The sequence below is a fragment of the Lathamus discolor genome, chromosome 4, assembly GCF_037157495.1.
Source record: "Lathamus discolor isolate bLatDis1 chromosome 4, bLatDis1.hap1, whole genome shotgun sequence".
Classification (NCBI taxonomy): Eukaryota; Metazoa; Chordata; class Aves; order Psittaciformes; family Psittacidae; genus Lathamus; species Lathamus discolor.
In genome coordinates this window covers 112,862,865-112,882,285 of record NC_088887.1, presented here as the reverse complement: position 1 = coordinate 112,882,285, position 19,421 = coordinate 112,862,865, and positions in this window count along the sequence as shown.

The following is a 19,421-nucleotide window of genomic DNA, read 5'->3' as shown; positions in this document are numbered from 1 at the left end:
ATCCACAGCAGACTCTTGCCAATGACAAATGTCACCAGGCAAACTCAATACGATTGTCAGATTTGTGCACTCGTATTCCTTTGCAATTACTGCATGAAAGGCTGGGAAATAAAAATGAGTTTTCTGTTGAGATGTCTGAAGTCATCTTTACAAAGATGATGATAAAGTCCAAATTTGGTGACTAAAAAAAAATCACACCACCCATATAGTAAGGGAAAAAGAGGCACAACAAACTATATACACTGCTGTACAGCATATCTATTATAGAGTGTGAGGGAATGAAACACCAATGCCCATTGATTTTAATATAATTGTATCTGACTTGCACTTCTAGAAATAAGTTTCAGCCCCATTTGTTTATGAATACAATAAAATGAGTGATATAGAAAGGACTTGGATATTTAGAAGTATATCAATTAAAGCTGTCAGAAACTTCAAAAGTTTCTAAACTATGAAACATGAGGTCTAGTTTAAGAGATAACCCTCACTATTATTTCAGCTTTTGCTGGACATTCTTTGATACTTTTATACTCTTTGTATACTGGTGCATGGCAATTTTATTTGTACAAGTGTGATGGAGGGATATTGGTTTTGCCTATCAGTACTCAGAATGGGTATAAATCAACAAGTCTCTGCAGATGTTAGCTTAATTTATTTTAGAATTGTAAAGAGAAGTTTTGCGGCTGATTTTGACTGCAGAGGTAATTAATAAAACTTTAAAAAATATTTTTAGCAGCACAGATTACAGATGAAAATGATTTTTATAGCAGTTTCAGGATCTACATTTCTATAACTCTGCATTAACTTTGAAAAACCTTTTGGTTTAGATATATTCTGTCAGACAAGTTGGTCAAAAATTCCACTGATACTGACGTAGTCTAGAGTTAATATGAGAAAAGAGCTAGTAAGCAAAACAGGTTTGACCAGTGTTTGAATATAGCAGTACACTGAAGTTGGTTAAAGGTTTTGGAAATCTTGACCAATTATTATTTTGATTTCCTTTCTAGTAGTGATTGTGCCTTTAGGAGAAGGGGCATTGAAAAATTGATCTGCTCCGTTTAAATATCTCAAGCATCAGTAGCTGTTTTTCCTCTCACCCTGCATCAAGGTTGTCTTGTATATAGAAGAGTGGGGTTTTATTCTCTGATAAAAGAAGAAAAGCTTTTAAGCACTTCAGTGTAGTGGAAAACAATTTTAAAATTTCTAGTATTGTCAAGTCTTATTATATATTTTTTTTATTATTATTACCACAAGTTTTAATATTCTCTTTGGAGTCTGAACTCTGGGAGTCAGGGACTTGTATGAAAATCATAGCTTGTATGTACCAAGGAGCTGGTGGGGTGGTGGGGAAAGGTGTGTGAAAGTGTGTCCTTAGCAGCTCCATGGAGTTAAAAAAACAGTTTAAAGCAACTTCACTGTTATTTCATGATGTTCTGTCACAAGAGAGGAGGAACAGGAAGCAGAGTCAAGCTTGATCACTTAAGAACAAATTCTGACTTTCAACATGTTCAGTCAGAAAATAACTGTTCTTTCCACTCTCTGTCCCTTCTCTGGGGGATCTTCTGGTGAATAGCAAAGATATCTTACAAAGGAGGTAAATGTAACACCACAGGAAAAGTATAGTCTGGAAGCCTGAGTCTGTCACTTGCATCAGGGAAGCTCAGCCTGGAAGGAAAGGGGTAACATGAGATCCTCCAACGCCAAAAATGCTGTCTTCCACTTTCTGTACGCTGAGGAAAAAGGGCACTGACCAGAACAGCAGATTATGGCTATGACTAATAAATAGTATTTGAGGATAGTTTCTTAAATAAAACATCAATTTATTTGTATAAAATGATTGCAGTAATGTTGTACTTCACCAGGATGAACAAGTAACAAAGCTACTTCCAGTAACTTTGTTTTCCTGCAAAATTGCAGGCCGCAGAAAGGGGCACTATGTCATCTCAGTGACATTTTTATAATCATTAACGTTTCAACTTGAAATTCTTAATAGCTGCAGAGAGGCTCAGTCACTGAAATAAATGTGTCCGCAATACTGATTAGAAACTGAAAGGATTAGCTTGATGTCTCTAATGTTATTGCTTGCTGAAATGAAAAAGAAAAAATGTTCAAAGGTCCAGACGTAATGCACCTGACTTCCCCAGACCCATCAAAAGGTTAGCATCAATAACCAAGTAATGGCTGCTTTATAGCTTGAATTTTCTGGCCTGATGTTTTCAAAAGGCTAATAAAAAGCCACACTGCTGAAAGGAAATTCTAGGTTGGAATGATTCTAAAAACAAAATGGTAATGATAAAGCAATTTGTGTTGGTGGAAGTTAAACGTGTAGCTACACCACTCCTGAAGAGCAAGCTGGAAAAAAAGCTTCAGGTTTGCATACGCATAGCTAAGCGTGCTACCAAGTGAGGTTTGTGTAGGAACGAAATTTTTCAAAATATTTTTGTTAAACATCTGGTCTTCATGGAAAATGTCCATTTTGACTCTGCAAGAGGACTTTAACCGCTATCAAAGTCTAGGCTGTTCAACACAGGCATTTTAAAGATGCTGACCACAATGTCATTTTGGGAGCGAATTAAAGCTCTCATAACAAAAATATGTTAAACTTCATCTAGGCTATGTATTAGGCTTTAGTCTGGCAGATACTTGTTCAACTCTTTAGTCTTTATGTATGCATCAGACTTCATAGAATTTGAACTAGGATTCAGAAAATTCTCAGATTATAAAGACGAGAGTTTGAGCCTAAAGAATGTGGTAACTCATTCACTAGAAGCAGTGGAGTTATACCCCATAAAATCAGCTTCTGTGTGGCGATACTGTTATGTTACCAGTGGCTAGAGCAGCTCCATGTCAAATACAGCATTGTTAAAATTAACTTGAACTTTGTACCTGCGTCAAGCTTCTCCAGTATTGGCAATAAATCTTAGGGAAGAGAAACAAATTATACTGGCTATATTGCGTCTTAAAGAATTTGTATTTTCTCAACATATTGCTTTAAATTTTGAGCAAGCAATATGTTCAAACAAGTATAAAGAACATCTAATAGAAAAGGGATTTTTCTCTCTCAGAAGTAATTAACACTTTATTTTCCTTTTGGTCTGAAGCTTGCAAAATCTTTCCACCTAGAATATAACGATCAGGAAAACAGTCAGTTATACTATTCACAAGCATCTGAAATTAAGCTTCTGTAGCTCTGTCAGATAATATAGTCAGCACCTCTGGAGCTTGTACTTAGGCTTTTGGCTCATACAAGGTCATACTGGGACTCCTTTGAATCTCACTGGGCTCAGAAAAGCTGTATCAAATGTTTAATGATCAGAAATCATTTATTCAGCTATACCAGTGTGGGTTGTGAAGACTGTGGTGTCTCCGAGTTTTTGTCCCCCATTCTACATTCAGAATCGGGGTCACATACTGCTTTCTGTACCCATTTTCCCCTGTATTTGGGATGACATCTGAAATGGGATACTCGAGTGTGCTTATTCAGGTAGCAGTCTGAGAGGATACATAATGTGGAGAAGAGTAATGGAAGAGAAATGATTTAACCCTTCACTTCACAAAGTGGATTGTTTACTCTTTTGTTGAATATTCTTCTTATATGTGTAGGTCATATTTATTCAGTTGTGTACTGTTGTACCCATTATAATGGAAATGAGTATTATGTGCGTTTGCAAGGCCAGAACTGGTGGTGCAGCCAGGTGTTTTCTGCTAGTCTAAGTTCTACACCATTTTTCTAGGTGACTTCTCAAATACTGCTAAGAGATACACTCTCCATTTTCCTTGTAGGTCTAGGTTTTACTTTTCCATTACATTAGTTGCCTCACCTGTGATCTTAGTGCTTCAGGGAAATTTCGTTTACATTACATTCATAGAGAGAGGTCTTTTTATGCCCATTTTGCTGATCCCATAGAAGTAAAATCCCAGTCATACGAAAGATTACAGAACACAAGTAGTCTTTCTTAGTTGTGTCATATGTGATTTACTCATAGTGACTGTTAAATATATTCCAGTTTCTTTATGTTCGTCAGCTCTGTTGAGTAGATAAGGTCCCCTGTTATCTGGTAACTAAGGTCAATCTGTACTGAATAACAAAAGAAACTGGGATATCAAATCTTCTGAAAACATTAATTTTCTGTTCTTTCCATTGTTCAGTTTTGTAGAATTTCAATGACTTTGCTCCTAGATAAATAGAGAAGACTGGCCCTAGAGAATGTTCAGATTAACTGGTTAGAGCCATTGCCCTCAGGGTCTGAACCAGTGCCTGGACTTTTTCATCTGGGCACTAGATACAGACAGAAAGAAAGTTATTTACTTTATCTGAATCTATGGCAGAGCAGATCTGGATGCTGGCCTTTGATCTCTGAGAGAAGCACACCAACTAACAGCCTACTGTTTTTCCTCTACCCTCTGCATGAGCATCATGGATGTTCATCACATTATGGACCGTTGTGGTCCATTCATAAGAACAGCAGTAATAACAGCAGTGCAATGTAATTCAGTGTCAGATGAACCTTGTCTTGTTGAATCATGCTTTCCTCTGACTTTTTGGAAGAAAACATGGCATTACATGTCCTACTGCAATTTAATAATAAAAAAAGGTTATATTTTCAATGTTTGGAAGCCTTTCCAAAGATGCATCTTTACAGAAAATATTACAGGCAACTGTTACTCTGCATGGAAAGTACCTTTGTTGAGTAGTTCCTTAGGTTCTTTTATACTACTCTAATGAAAAATCAGCTTGTGCTACTAGTGGTTTTGCAGAAAATTGTGTATAGTGGCAAGGGCAGTGGTTGAAATGAGGTATTTTAAGGCCTGGTCTCTTGTCTTTACACGGATACAGTTACGAGTTCCCACTTGGTTAACAACTATTGCATAGAGGTGAAAATATCCCAAGTACTGAAAATGAACATTATATTTCTCTTCAATATGTACTTGTTTTCACAACTGAGAAAATCAAGCAAAGGTATTTCATATGAATCTGAGGGAGAGTATGTAATTCCTGAGCAAAAAAATAAAATGCCGAAGCATTATTCTTTACTAAATTTGTGCTTTCCATCACTCAAGGCTGAAAGTAAATTTTCAGTTTATTTGTAAACCAGTTTGTTAAGGTTTAGATTAAGTATATCTGTTGTTTCATTTTTGCTTTCATTAGTTTTGTCCATCTGGCCAACCTAAAAAGAAGAGCTCTAGTTAAGCCCTGGACTTTGAGGGATAGTTATATGATTTCTAGATAACTTATTGGTTCTTCAGTGTCCTCTCTGTTTGTCCTCTACCATACATTAGCCTCAAAAACCAATAAATTAAAAAATGCTTGCAACAAAACTTAATGTTGCTTTTTTTCCTTTTTTTTTTCTCCCCCCCCCCCCCCCCCCCCCCCAGTATTTCTTACCCTGGCTTCTTAGGTCTTCATTTTCTTCATTTTCTTTTTTTTTTTTTTTTTCATTTTTTTTTTCCCTGTGGGAACTAGGTAACTTTTTTCACTCTTTGATGTCAAAAATCCCATTCTGATCTTATTCTTGAATTCAGAAACAGGTCAATCTTTCTACAGATACAACAGAAGTTGTTGTTATACATGCTACATCTCTGCTCAACATTTGTTGCTTTCTGATCACTCTGATAATCTCTGGGATTATAAACTGAACATGTCTTTTTACAACACCTGTTTTTAAGGGTCTAGAACACAAAGGTGTAAGTGTTGGTCATCATCCTTCCAGCTGTATGCAACAACATCCTGCTTTACTTGCCCTAAGATAGAAAAAAGAGAAAATGTTCAGTGAGGCATTTTCAAGCCATTCACTACAAGTTTGGAAACCTTTATTACCCACTGTGAAAACATGTGCATCAGAATTGATTCTGTTCTATCCAAACAAGCCACTACAGTTAACTGTGGGATAACAGGTACAACTCTTTAATCTTTCAAAGTGGGAATGTGTGAGTGTCCTGTACATTCTTAGAGTGAGAAATACCTGGTTAATAACTTCATTAGTAGGAATCTGGCTGTGGATTAGCAGTGTCTGAACAAAGAGAATCAAAATACTTCCCATGTTGATTATTATTTCTCCTACCTACATGATAGCTACTTCTGATGTCCTATTGTGAAATATTATCAGGAATAGGATGTTACTTATAGTATTCTGAGTAAGAGAAACTAAAGAAACTTGGCTTCATGTAGATTTGTATCCCATTGCATTTAGTGTCCAACAAAATCTGAGACCCAAGTAAAGCTTTCCCATAGTTAATATGTTGGGGGAAAAGGGAGAGAGGAGGAAATTAATTGCCTTCATGTTCTCTAGCATCTATGACATCTTTAGCTCATGTGGCACCATAGTGTTTACTTAGTATGTTTAGAAAGAAAGCAGAGGTGCTTTCTCCTCTGCTTCATCTGCTTTATTCTGTGCTTGATCTGCTCAATCACTGCTGCAAGTGTTGTATGCACAGAATCTTTCAAGATGTCTGCCTTTACATGAAACATGGTTGAAATTAGTCAGTGATCTGAAAAACTATTGGAGTGAAAAGGCAGAAACACACAAACAATGCAATTGCCCTAGATGGGGGTTACCTGCCATGGCAGTCAGTGTTACAGCACGGAGGATTTAGTGGCCCAGCTTCAAGAGTGCAATTCATACAAAGCTGAAGCACAGAGAATGATGACAGGTGGATGGGAACAATGAGGCTTGCAACAGTGGATAGACTAAGCAGGGAATGGCTAACCCAGCAAATAAGTAGTGCCAAAGAGAAGGCTTTATCCAATAAACCACCTTTCTCCTGGATTTCTGTGCCAGGAGCATGAGCGTAAAAAACTTTGTGCGCAGTAGGGGAAAACAAGTCACTGCCTTATTTTCGCAGAAGAGCTTTGCAGTTAGAACATTCTCTGACAATCAATATGTATGATTGATACACAGGATGCAGTTCTTGGATTGAACTAAATCTCCCACTTCACAGTAGGGGGTCAAGCAAAACACTGTGCTGAGGTGGAGAGAATCCTAAGCTAACTTTGGAAACAGATACCTACATTATTCGGCTGGGAAACTGCTGTTCTTACTGTAAGAAAAGCATCTGTCAGCTTGGTTGCTGTCAGCTGTTGCCTGTCTTCAGTAGCAGAACTTCACCTTCAGAAAGCTTAGTTTCCTGATAAGACATATAGAAATAAGCGGTGTATGTAGGAGACATGGGAAAAGTTGTCAAGCTCTTTTCCGCATAAACCCTTAATGCCTATACTCTGGACAACTTAGTGCTACTTTAGATTTCATGCTAGTTTTCTGCAAAACATTTTATCTAGTGAATGAGACTGAAGGAAGAAAAAAGTGACGACTATTACTCTCTTTGAAGAGCAAAAGATATACTAGGCAAGATTCATGTGTAAGAAAAAAAAAGGAACTCTAGTTTTTCATCTGTAAGACTGCACAAATTCAGATTTCAAAAAGCTAAAGATATTAGAAAATGCACTGAAGTTGTTAAATTATCTGAAATTGTGCATCTTTAAAGGATGCAATTGCTGATAAAAATCTAAACTTTTAAAGTGACTTGCCTGTGTGTTTACTACACCCCTTTGCTTATACTATTTCTCCTTGATGCTTCAAGCCATTTTATTATTCTTACTGACTACTTTAGTTCTAATGGGATTCAGTAATAGTTTCTGGGGCAGCATGATTCTGCTGCAAAGAGCATCTATAATCACAAGAACTTGCAGTCAGATGAGCCTACTGCCCCCTAAGGTTAAGGCCTACATACAGCTAGATACCTGTAGTTTTGTCGCTCTTGAAGACTAAGTATTGAGAAATATTGTCCAAAATCATAGAATCAAAAGCAGAGTCAGGGGTACTAACTTTTTCTCCTAGATCTAAGTACCATTCACTAACTGTAATGAGAGCTAAAATTCAATATTATATATTAGGTTTAGTTAACCTAGTTGGTAGTTGTGGTTAAACATAGGGTAGTTAACATCATAAAATATTTTTGGCAGAACTCTGTAAAGGACTGTACAAGCATAGAATATTACACAAGATATGTTTAACCACCCCTAAGAATACACTCAATATTGTGAATGTTAGGCACAGACAGAATACACCTACCTAACTAGTCAAGGAAATAATACCTGACTAATAGTATGGCCATGGAAATCTTTTCATAGTTCTGCCTTCAGACAGAAAAATAACATCAGTATTAGAAACATGAAGACAACATTTGCTTTAGCTTCTTAGCTTTGGAAAGTATTGCTCCTGTAAAAATCCAGTGTTTATAAGATGATGAAAGATAGCATCTTCATGGGACTTTGAAACCAGAACCATTTATTCTGTCAAAACTAGAGAACTAGAATAGTATGACTTTGATGTGGGAGCTTAAGAAGACTATTTAAAAGGAAATATTTTTGTTAGACCAGTCTAATCTTTCAGTCATTAGTGTTTATTGTGATGGGGTTTACTGAGAACAGTGGTCTACTAAAAACTGGGCTGAAATCATCAACTCATTTTTGAAGCTTTGTAGCCAGCTTTCAAGTGTTCATAACTTACTGATATTCCTATCATGGCTGAACTGGTCATTAAAAACCAAAAATTTGTTAGTCGCTCAGCTATAAATTCCTAGGAAATATATGATGCCTCACACTCTACTGTGTGATAAATTTAGCCTGAAAAATTCCTACTTTCAACTTTATAAAAGGTATACAGGGATTTACCAGAGACAACTGAAGAACTGAGACTTAATAGTGAGGATGAAGGAAGATCAACATGATAACAACTGAACACACATTGTCTATCATGTGGTCTTCCCACTCCCAGTCTTCTTTCAAAAGTTTGGTAGAGTACTCAAGCAAGTGAGTTCAATTCTCTTTAACACATAATGCATTCAATTTATATTGTTTCCATGTGGCTGTTATCACTTCTTATTTTTAGAGTTACTGTTGCCATCTTTAAACTTCATGAAGTAAAGAATGAAAACAAAAAGCTGCTGGCATTGTCACATGTTCTGGTATTGCATCCAGGCCTATATGCAAACCTGGTGGTAAAAAGTACTCTAAAACTAATCAGCAGTAAATTTACTCTACAAGAGTATTTTGTGCCGTATCAAATTGACATCGTACATAAAATTGTTAGTGATGTTATCTGTTGTATTTTTAGAGCCTTATGCATTTTTAATAAGGGCTCATTCATTGAATAAATCTGCACCTAAGTAATTGTGTGATTTCTGCAAATATGATCATGAGTCACTCTGATGCATGGTCTGTTTGGAGAAGTGGGAACCAGGCTTATCATAGTGTCATGGATGGGTAGAATACGAATGGATATAATCAGGTTATCAGCTTCTCTTAAATATTTTTATAGGCTGACTGATCATTCATAAAACTAAAAGATGAATTTGCCAGTGTGACAATCTTTTCGGTAAAAAAGTCTGCCCCATCATGCATGCTGCAGCCTAATGGAGCCTTGTACAGATAAATTTTCCATTTCTTACTGACAGCGATTCCAGAGCATCTCAGAACAGCACATGCTAACTGTATGCAATAAATAAGTAAATAAAACAAAATTTGGTTTTGCTCTGTAATCCTTCAGAAGCCAAGTTAATTGAGATTCACAGATGTTTTCTACTGTATATTATACTCATTTTTCATACTGATGTACTTTCCCTTTGTGCTTACTCTCGGGTAATGCAGTCCAGAAGGGCAGTGTGGTGAGCTTTAATATCATCCATATATGAGCTTTGGTAAAAGGGGAGACATAAAAAGAAAAGCCAGATGTAAAATGATTTCTTTTCTATTTTGAAAACAAAGCGATAGCAGACAATTCTTTGTGGGTTATTAGTAGTCGTGTGATGAAGTATGATATTCAGCACTATGTAAAATAACACTAGATTGGAAAGTGTGAGATTTGCAGTACTGAAACTGTATTACAAAGTGCTCAGAAATGGCACTTCATCTGTTTCAAGGGCTGAAGTAAATCAGATATGACTTCACTAAAATAACCTGAGCAAAGTCAGAGTGTTTTAGGGGAAAATTGGAACTACGGCACTAATGTAGGGGTTTCACACTGATTCAGAACAGGTTATATCTGTTCTTCATATTCCTTTGAGTTCCTAAGAAATCTGCCAGGGATGTCAGATGGGGTTTGTACAGAGAGAATAGGGAGAACAAGGCCTTATAGTAGTGATTAAACCTATTATTTTTTTTTTTTTCCTTAAGACTGGACAGAATTAACCTGACATAGTAATTTAAAAGCTGTGTGGTCTGAAGTTTTGTACTCTTCTGTGGTTATTATAAACAGGGAAGGATATCCAGCAGACAAGTGTGTCATTTCCTCAGATACTTTCTGCTCAAATGGCATAAGCCATCTCCAATGAGACTGCATTGCATACTTGAAGTGTTCCCAGTTTCTCAGGCCTAATGCTTGCTCTGGCTGTCCGCTAGCACTGTATGAGATGAAAAATATGTGCAGGCTTTGCTCTGTGTTCCAGGTCCATGATGAAGGATCCAGGAACTGCAGCTCACCTCATGTCTTGATGTGGCTTATCACATCAGGATACTAGGACAAGACAGTGAGCTACTAGGTCACTCAACAACAGTTGAGTACAAGTGAAACCTACTTCCCCACTAGTGATGGTCAACAGCATGTTCATGAGTAGTTCACTGAAGTGCTTGACTTTATGCAGATGGGAAACATTAATCTTGCTTCCCTTTAACCATCTAAAAGTTATTATGTAGGTGCATGTAGGCATCACAAGACTGGATGTGTGATATCAAAACTGTGATGTATGATCCATATTTGAGAAAGTATCCATGTTTAGAAAGTATTAAGCAGCTTTTTAAGCTTTTATCTGCTAAATGGTTAAGCCTGTGATTATTGAAGTGAGGAAGGACTGTGTGATTTGGCCTGCAAGTAATGTTTCACTATAAATTTTAGCTGCAGTAAACAACACTGTCACAGCTTTCTCACTCCAGAGAGTAATCCTGAAATTCTCCCCTGCTGCTTCAGAACTGTTAGATAACTGTTCTTCTATAATTTGTCTAAAGCGAGACCTAAATTGTTTTCATAAGTGCCTCAAATTCAGCTGCTGTATAGCAAGATGGTATAGATCAATAATACAATCCTAACCTTCCTTTGTAGTCAGTGGTGAGCATTTGAGGGTTTCAGAGAAGCCCCTGTGTGTCTGGGGGCTTTCTTCAGATAAGTAGAAGGAAATGATGGTAGTAGAGTAGCGTCTGGACTTTAATGTTCCAGAGCGTATGCTGTCCACATATGGCTATACATAAGGCATCTCTGTCCATTTTCCATGTTTCAGTGCATGCCTAGTTTAAACTAAACTTCAACACGCAAGGTGTACTGCTGCCAATAACAAGGTCTTGATTTAAGCACTATACCAAGGCTGTCTATCTGTGCAATTTTGCATGGACCCTGCTATGGTATGGACCTATGTGTACTAGAACTCTTCCAGACAGAGGCCAGGCATAGTCTTTGAGCAAGCAAGGGCCAGGGATCACCGGCAATAAGCAGATTGGCTGTGGCCACCCCCTTTTGGGGAGTAATATCGCAAATGCACAATCATTCCATCTGCAAAGAGCCTTCAGAAGAGAGTTTAATGGTGTATGTGATAAGTGATGCAATTGCCAACAGGCAGGCTTTTTGAACACCTTTTCTTGAAGTGAGACACCTCCATTCCACTCATGCCTGTGTTATACATGCTGGGCTACATATTTTGCTGCTTTCCCTAGAGACCAACACTTAAGCCTTTATAAAGACATTGCAGTGTTGTGTTTGTAGACATAAGCAATTCATGGCAGCATTGCCTTTCTGCATTTATGTGTGATTATACCAATAAAATAGATAACTGATATTGAAATGTATGATATGCACATGAAGCAAAACTGCATCTGTAATGATTCTAAATCACAAACTCTTGCACAAATGGGAGACATGGTCTTAAAATTCTTGTTTAAGATGGGTATTTTTGTAGCTTGGTATTTCTATCACAAAATATGAACTACATTTAGTGGTTTATTGTTTGCTTATAAATGATTGTAAGATACTGTTAGATAATTTGTTAGATAACTTGTTAGAGCTACATTCTATAAATCATGACACAGAACACATCCTGTAAATTATTAGGAAACTTGGAACATCAAGAATGTGGTTTGCTAGAAAATATTAGTTCATCCAAGCAGCTGTGTAAGGCACTGATATTTTAATACACATTCACAGTATTATTCCAGTTAAATGAATAACATTGAGATGCTGGAAGAATAAATCACCATCTATCAAATAAAGCTGATTAGATCTTAAAGATGCCACAGTAAATAGCTTACCAGTGCTCAAAAGTAGGATAGTTAACTGCAAAGCTGGAATGACATCTCTGAAAGAAAATGGGAATTTTATTAACTTTGCAGGAGCTGATGCTATTATTGATAACCCATCCTAAGGGATGATTTAATGGGATTTAGGTAATATCATAAAGCGTTTCTATAGCACATGAAAAAATAGTCTAATCCATATCCAGACCAAATTTCTTTGTGAGACAGTGAGGAGGAAAACAGTAAAACCAAGAAACATTTTGCATTTCTTGTATCAGCCTTCTTTTTGGATGGCTTATTTCTCTTTAATATCTACAAATAGAAGTGTCTGGTTTCCTTTTACTTCATCGTTATTCCATTCTGACTGAGATGATTCTTGACAGTGTCAATTCAAGGGTCATAAAACTTGTTTTGTTCAAAGAGCTTAAGCCCAAAGAACAGAGATTTAAAATCTCTATGACTTGATTTTTCACATAAAGTTCAAGTTTGCCATTCTTATTTTTAAAACCCCGGCGAGCTCTAGTAAATCAACAGTTCTTACCTTGCATCATTTCTTCTGTCTTTAGATATCTGAAAACTATTTGTTTCAGTGTGACCTTGTTCTGTAGGCCCCCTCTCTGGGTGGTGGGCAGATGTCTCCAGAATACAATTTAGTCCACAGTCAATGTTTCCAATAGTAAATGACTCTCAGAATGCACTTTCTGCTCTCTTATCCTGTTTGTTCACTACAGATTCTACCAGAAGCCTCCCAGTTCATGTACACTATGTTTTTTTAGGGTGCCGTAGTACATCAAGTAGCCTTGGCGGCCAGCTGAGGGTGCAGGTCTCCTGTAGCTTTGCTGGCCTATCTGCAAGCCCTGTGCAAATGGCTCTGTTACTTTAGGGTGTCTTAGATGACTGTAGCTGCCTCCTGTGGGTCACTGACTTACACCATAGATCTCAGCTGGTTATAATAGGAGCTGAGATGTTTAGCTCACACTGCCTCTGTTACTATACCTTTACCTGGTGCTGACTCACCCAAACAGACCTTGTTGGCAGTTACTGGCCTAGGTAATACATGGAAAATAAATATATCCTTTCAGAATATCAGCAAGGTGTCATTCAGTTCTTCTCATAGTTCATGTCTCTGGATGACAGAGGGTGTTTGGTCTTGCAACTGATCTTGATAAATCTCTCTAAATAATTTTGCTATTAACAAAATTGATACAGAAAAATTGAGAAAATTTTTGCTGATTGCATAAAGGTGACAATCATGGTGAATACAAAATACTTATGAATGGGTTTGTTGGAAAAATGGAGTAACGAAAATAGGAAGAAATGTAACAGGACAAGAGGAAAATACAGGACTAGAAAGCTTTTGGTGGCGGAGGCAGGAGTCTTCTGTTGTCTTCTTTAAGAAAGATGAACTTTGACACATGCTCATTTGTCTCCTTCTTAAATGACTTTTCCCTTTCATTGTTGCAGTTTATTTCAGCACTTCATCATTTTTGCCAAAGAAAAAATGTCTTTCAAGTCCTTCTTGAATTTTTCTTGATACAATTTCAACCCCATATCTGTTGTACTAGCTGTCATTAGCGTGAAAGATGGATTATTCCCTTCTCTGTTTTGAAGTAATCCTTTGTTATCAGATGCCTCCTCAATTTTTTCCTATTTAGATGAAAAAAAGGTTTTTTTACAGTCTTCCTGATTTAGTGGAGTTTTCCTGTCCTCTTATCATTCATGTTATTCTCCCTTGGACTTTCTTAATTTGCAGTTTTCCTCAAAAAGGGTCTGAGCACTGCAGCTGCCTTGGCATAAAAGGATTGCTTCATGTTATATGTATTGCTGTCCTTTCTGTGTGTCCTGGAGGGGATGGTACTTTTTTCACAAGCAAGGCACTATTGGCTCATGTCCAGCTGCCAACTGCTGTAACTTCAGACCCTTCTCTGAAGATGTGTTTTCTAACCAGTTGTTCTCTAGTCTGTATGTAAGTGGATTACTCCTGCACAAGTGTAGAACTTGACCTTTATCCACCTTTGAATTTAATTTATTATTCCTCTGTGTGTTCAGCTTGTCAAACTCATTTGAATTCTTATCCTGTCCTCCAGTATGCTTGTAATCACTCCCACTCTCACATTTCTTGTAAGTTTTATAAACATACATTCTATTCCATAATTTGTCATAACTAAAAGTCTAAAACAGCCAGGTGAAACTTATCCATTTGATTACTGATAACTATTTTCAAGATATAGTTAAAATAACCCCAGACTATGATATTTTAATAGATCATATGTGCATAACTTAATTGTGAAAGTATTGGTTGAGCTACCTGGAGTCAAAATTCTTAAACAGCAGATGGCTCATGTTTAGACTTGAATACCTACTGTGTCTGTATTCTTGTTAGTAGAAGACATTTAGACTGATTTAACACAAGCTGTTCTTGACAAATACGTGATGGCCATGTTTCATCTCTTTTTCTATCTGTTTGCTGATATCTAGAATAACTATTTATCACATAATTTGTTGGGAATTTAAGTTATAATAATTAATTTATAGTTCAGTGTCTCCTATTTTGTTCTTTAAAATCAGCATTATATTAAGTCTTTCTTCCACATTGGTAGTACTTCACTGCCTTTTCCCTTTGTCAGTCCTCATGTATAATCATTAACAGCTCTGAGCTTGCTTCAACCACTTCTTCAGGTGTTCTGGAATTAATTTTAACAGATCCAATTAATTTGGATTTAATTCAAAATTTTAGTAGAAGCTGTTGGGGACAGTGGATCTCAGAAGGTGTTACCAGCATGCCTCTGTACCCTAAGCAGTGCAAAAATGTAATTATGCATCTGGAACACAGTAGACAAGGTTTGCTTCTGTTGTTTTGCAGAGATAGGGAAGTGTTTAAGCTGTGGCTGCCCTCAAAGCCTCCTGCGCAATTCTCTTTATTTGTAGGGCAATGCACAGCAAGGTTACTGGTCAGGGGAATGGAACATCTGTCTAACAGGAATTTATGTCTGTAGCTTCTTTTCTCTAGCAAAATAAAAGCAGCAGGACAGGTTAGTGTTGATATTATAGATAACTGTAATAATTAAGGCAGTTTTAGGACAGTGCAGAAGTTTTGCGTTCACCGGTAACCATGGTTATAGCTAATACTTCTGTTAGGACAACTGCTTTTGACTAGCCAGAGGTGGAAACTTACGGATTTTGCCATCTTGATTGAGCCCACAGTTCATAAGACCCTCAACTGACAGCCCTGGCTGAATCAAGTTGTAAAAAGTCCATCCTCACCCCATTTTAAAGAGAGAGAGAGAGAGAGAATTAGGGAGAGAGTGGAATATCCTATGAAGTCTGTTTTCCTTACAAGGAGCCAGGATAATTAATTTAAGTGATGTGCAGCACATTTATCTACATTATAAGACATGGGTGGCCAAGGAGAAGAGATCATGTATTGCTCTCTATTACATAAACTGCCAAGCAGATTAACGATTCTTGGAAAAATAATGATCAGAAAAATGATAAAGATTTTCTTTTTTATAAAGACAGATGCAGACAGTTTAACCTGCTACAACAGCACTGCCAAACAGGCAGGAACATCTGTTTGTGCTGTTTTGACAGGCAATGGTTTTAAAGACACCAGGTGCCAGGATTATGTACCACTAAAAGATCTGCTTTTTAAGCCCTCAAATTCCATGCTGGCAAGCATCCAGAGGGATCAAATTGAGATAAGTTTCCTATGACATAAGTGGCGCGCCTTTGTTTAAACTGAAGATGTGAGATGTTCCAGGGCTTCTATGACAGCAGAGAATTCTATTTCCCTAATTATGGACTCAAGTTTTCTCTCCTGAGTAGCTCAACACTGCTGTTAAAAGCACCTTACCTTCAACATGATGAGAGTTGTCATGTTGTGTTCATAAATCTATGCATACAGAATAGTCTGTCAAAACTAGAAAAGACAGCTGAATAGTTTAAATAATATAATTTTGTTCAATGTATCTTGGCAAAGTATTTTCCAAGAATGAGGTTATATTCTTGCTAATCAGTAGAAGAACATGTAGGTACAGTATTAGTTCATTTAACACATATGTGATCAGGAATTGAAATTCACAGTGCTTATGGCTAGTTAGGTACTGTTGAGATATAATGTCTGTGTTAACGGCTTGCACTGAAAGACCACAATTCCTAGTTTGCCAGTGCTGTTCTTGTTCCCCTCACTTTCTTTTGCTATATTACAAGCTGTGAGCTATTCAACCAAATTGTCTAGAAGTAGTTCAGAGAAACATTCTTGCCTGGGGGAGAGCCTTTTTTTTTAATCTGCCTCTGCTAAGATGTCTAGTTTGAAGCACTGAATGTCTCTCTACCAGCAGTTTTCTCAAATTAGCAGGCCTGCAGTGGAGTTCTACCTAATTGATTAAATGGCTAGGATAAATGATTTATGAGAAAAGATTAAAATAACTTTATACATATTGCTTGGTTAAATTACAATTACTCTGCCTTTAATAACGATCTACAGGTATTATTTGAGGAGCATATGTTCCTAGGAAGGAGATGAATTGTTCACTATTATCTGGGGACCTATAACTAGAAATACAGCTGCAAGAACGATACAAAACCAATCACTGAGATGGTATTTGTGATCCCTTTAGTCACTTAGGATTCATGCAAAGTCAATTTCTTTGACAAGCAAGTTCATAGAATATTCACATCGAAGTATTCCTATACAGAGAGCCCACCATTTGTGTACTTACATACTCTCCTTGCATTGATAACAGCTAAAAATCAGCTTAAAACCACCTTTGAATTCAAAACCATGCAGAGAAAGAAGCAGTAGCATGTGGCTAGGCAGACACAGAAAGTAGCCAGCTACGAGTAGATGATTTTTAAAGCAGTAATTAACTGACACTTAGGGAATGGTCATCCGCAAATCCTAGTATTAGCCTAAGGAATCTCCTACAGAAGCTCCCCAACTAAGAATGGGAAGAAACACAGACTAGTCCAGGAAGAAGAAACTATCGTTCTCTGAATTGCTCTCAATTGAGTAACTTGCTTTGTTTCTCCTTAGACTGCTGGCCAGTGACACTTTCCCCAGGCTAGATTTAGGCTTATGAACGCCCACCCTACTGTCTGAAACAGGCTTGTTAAAAACATTCATCATGCAACTGCACAAAGACAAAGCACTCTGTCAAACACTGCAACCATGGACAAGCTTATCCACTGAAAACATCTGTCAAGATTCAGTCAAATATGACTTCTGCTCAAATTTACCTCTTGTTTCTTTAAGTTTTGTTTGTTTATTTTGGTTATTGGCGTTTAGTGGGGTTTTTTTGTTTGTGGGTGTTTTGTTTGTTTTGGGATTTTTGGGGGGTTTTTTGGTTTTTTTTGGGGTTTTTTGTTTTGTTTTTTGTGTTTTGTTTTTGTTTTTTATTTTTTTTGTTTTTTTTTTTTTAGTGAATGGATCAATATGCTTTTGATAAACGATACTAGGGAACGCAAGCCATTTTGAGTAGGTAGGAATTGCTATTCTCCTGGTAGGGTCTTAGGCTAATGCATTGTAGATTTACTTTTTTCAAATCAGTTTTATTGTTGAAGTACAAGAAAAAATAGAATAAATAACTTCCTCACACTTTTTATTCTTTTTTAGTGGTGTATCAGCTATGAATGGAGGTGGTAGAAGTGGAGGGTTGCAGTACAAGTAGGAAAGATCCCTCTTGGTGTAACAGATATTTGGAAACAGCTCTGAGCTTTGTGTTCAATGGACTTTCCAGGGTGATTAGAGAAGGACATTGGCCAACGAGAGGATATCATGAAGGTAAAAAGAGTAAGAACACAGTCAGTCTTGTGATTCTAGCAAGAGCGTTTATTTGTCCTTGGGCATTTAGATTGTTACTAATGACAGGCTGCTTTTATTCATCTGTATGCCCCACCTCGTTTAAAAGTGTTTTGACATGTATAGTGTTTCATATCTATCTATCTATCTATCTGTCTATCTATCTATCTATCTATCTATCTGTCTATACACACACATGCACTTCACCAACACATGCACCCCACCAATGATGTATGTTATAGAACAAGAATTGTTTTACTAATATTTCTGATTCAGGACTGCTTCAGAAAGGTTTAGTTGCTCTTTCCTCTTTAAGACATGTAACTGCTTTTCTGAAATGGGTTGGAAGGATTAAAGTGAGGGTGAGTTGCCAGAGCCCTTTTCTATCACAACCTCTGCCATTCTATTCTGAAGTGACCATTACTGACAGGGACAACAACTTGGAACCCTATTCAAATCTAATTATAATTAGTAAGATCCAAGATATCATATCCTTATGTGAAAACTAGATTTTCACTGTTAATAAGTTTTTGTTGGTTTTTATAGGTAGTTACTTCAGTGTAAAATGCTGGAGGAAACAAGGTGCAGTTGCTTTGAAGCAGTTTCTTGAATTCTGTTTACTGATTACTGTTCAGCCTGGAGAAGAGAAGGCTGAGTGGAGACCTCATAGCAGCCTTCCAATATCTGAAGGAGGCTATAGGGATGCTGGGGATGGACTATACATTAGGGATTGTAATGATAGGACAAGGGGGAATGGGTTAAAACTTAAACAGGGGAAGTTTAGATTGGATATAAGGAAGAAGCTCTTTACTGTGAGGGTGGTGAGGCACTGGAATGGGTTGCCCAAGGAAGTTGTGAATGCTCCATCCCTGGCGGTGTTCAAGGCCAGGTTGGACAAAGCCTTGTGTGGGATGGTTTAGTGGTAGGTGTCCCTGCCCATGGCAGGGGGGTTGGAACTAGATGATCTTGAGGTCCTTTCTAACCCTAACTATTCTATGATTCTAAGTGCCCTGAATTTTACACTGCAATAAGTAGCTAATATGAGTTTGAGTGTGGTTTTGAGTATGATAGAAAGTTGGTAGAGACATAACTATTGTCTTTTTTTTTTTTTTGATGTTTCTGACAGATGAAAGGATCCTTAATAAGAACGCAGAATAAGAATTTATACCCACTTCAAAGCTCCTTTTTACCGCCAAAGTGGCGATTAGTGGCTTTTGTGCAAATGGCAATCAGACCCATGTGGTTCTGAACTGGTTTCTAAGGTGTGAACATCTTAGTAGAATTATGCTGCATGGAATGGATTCTCATCACTACAACTTCATTAATTTTTGCATGGTTCAATGAAGA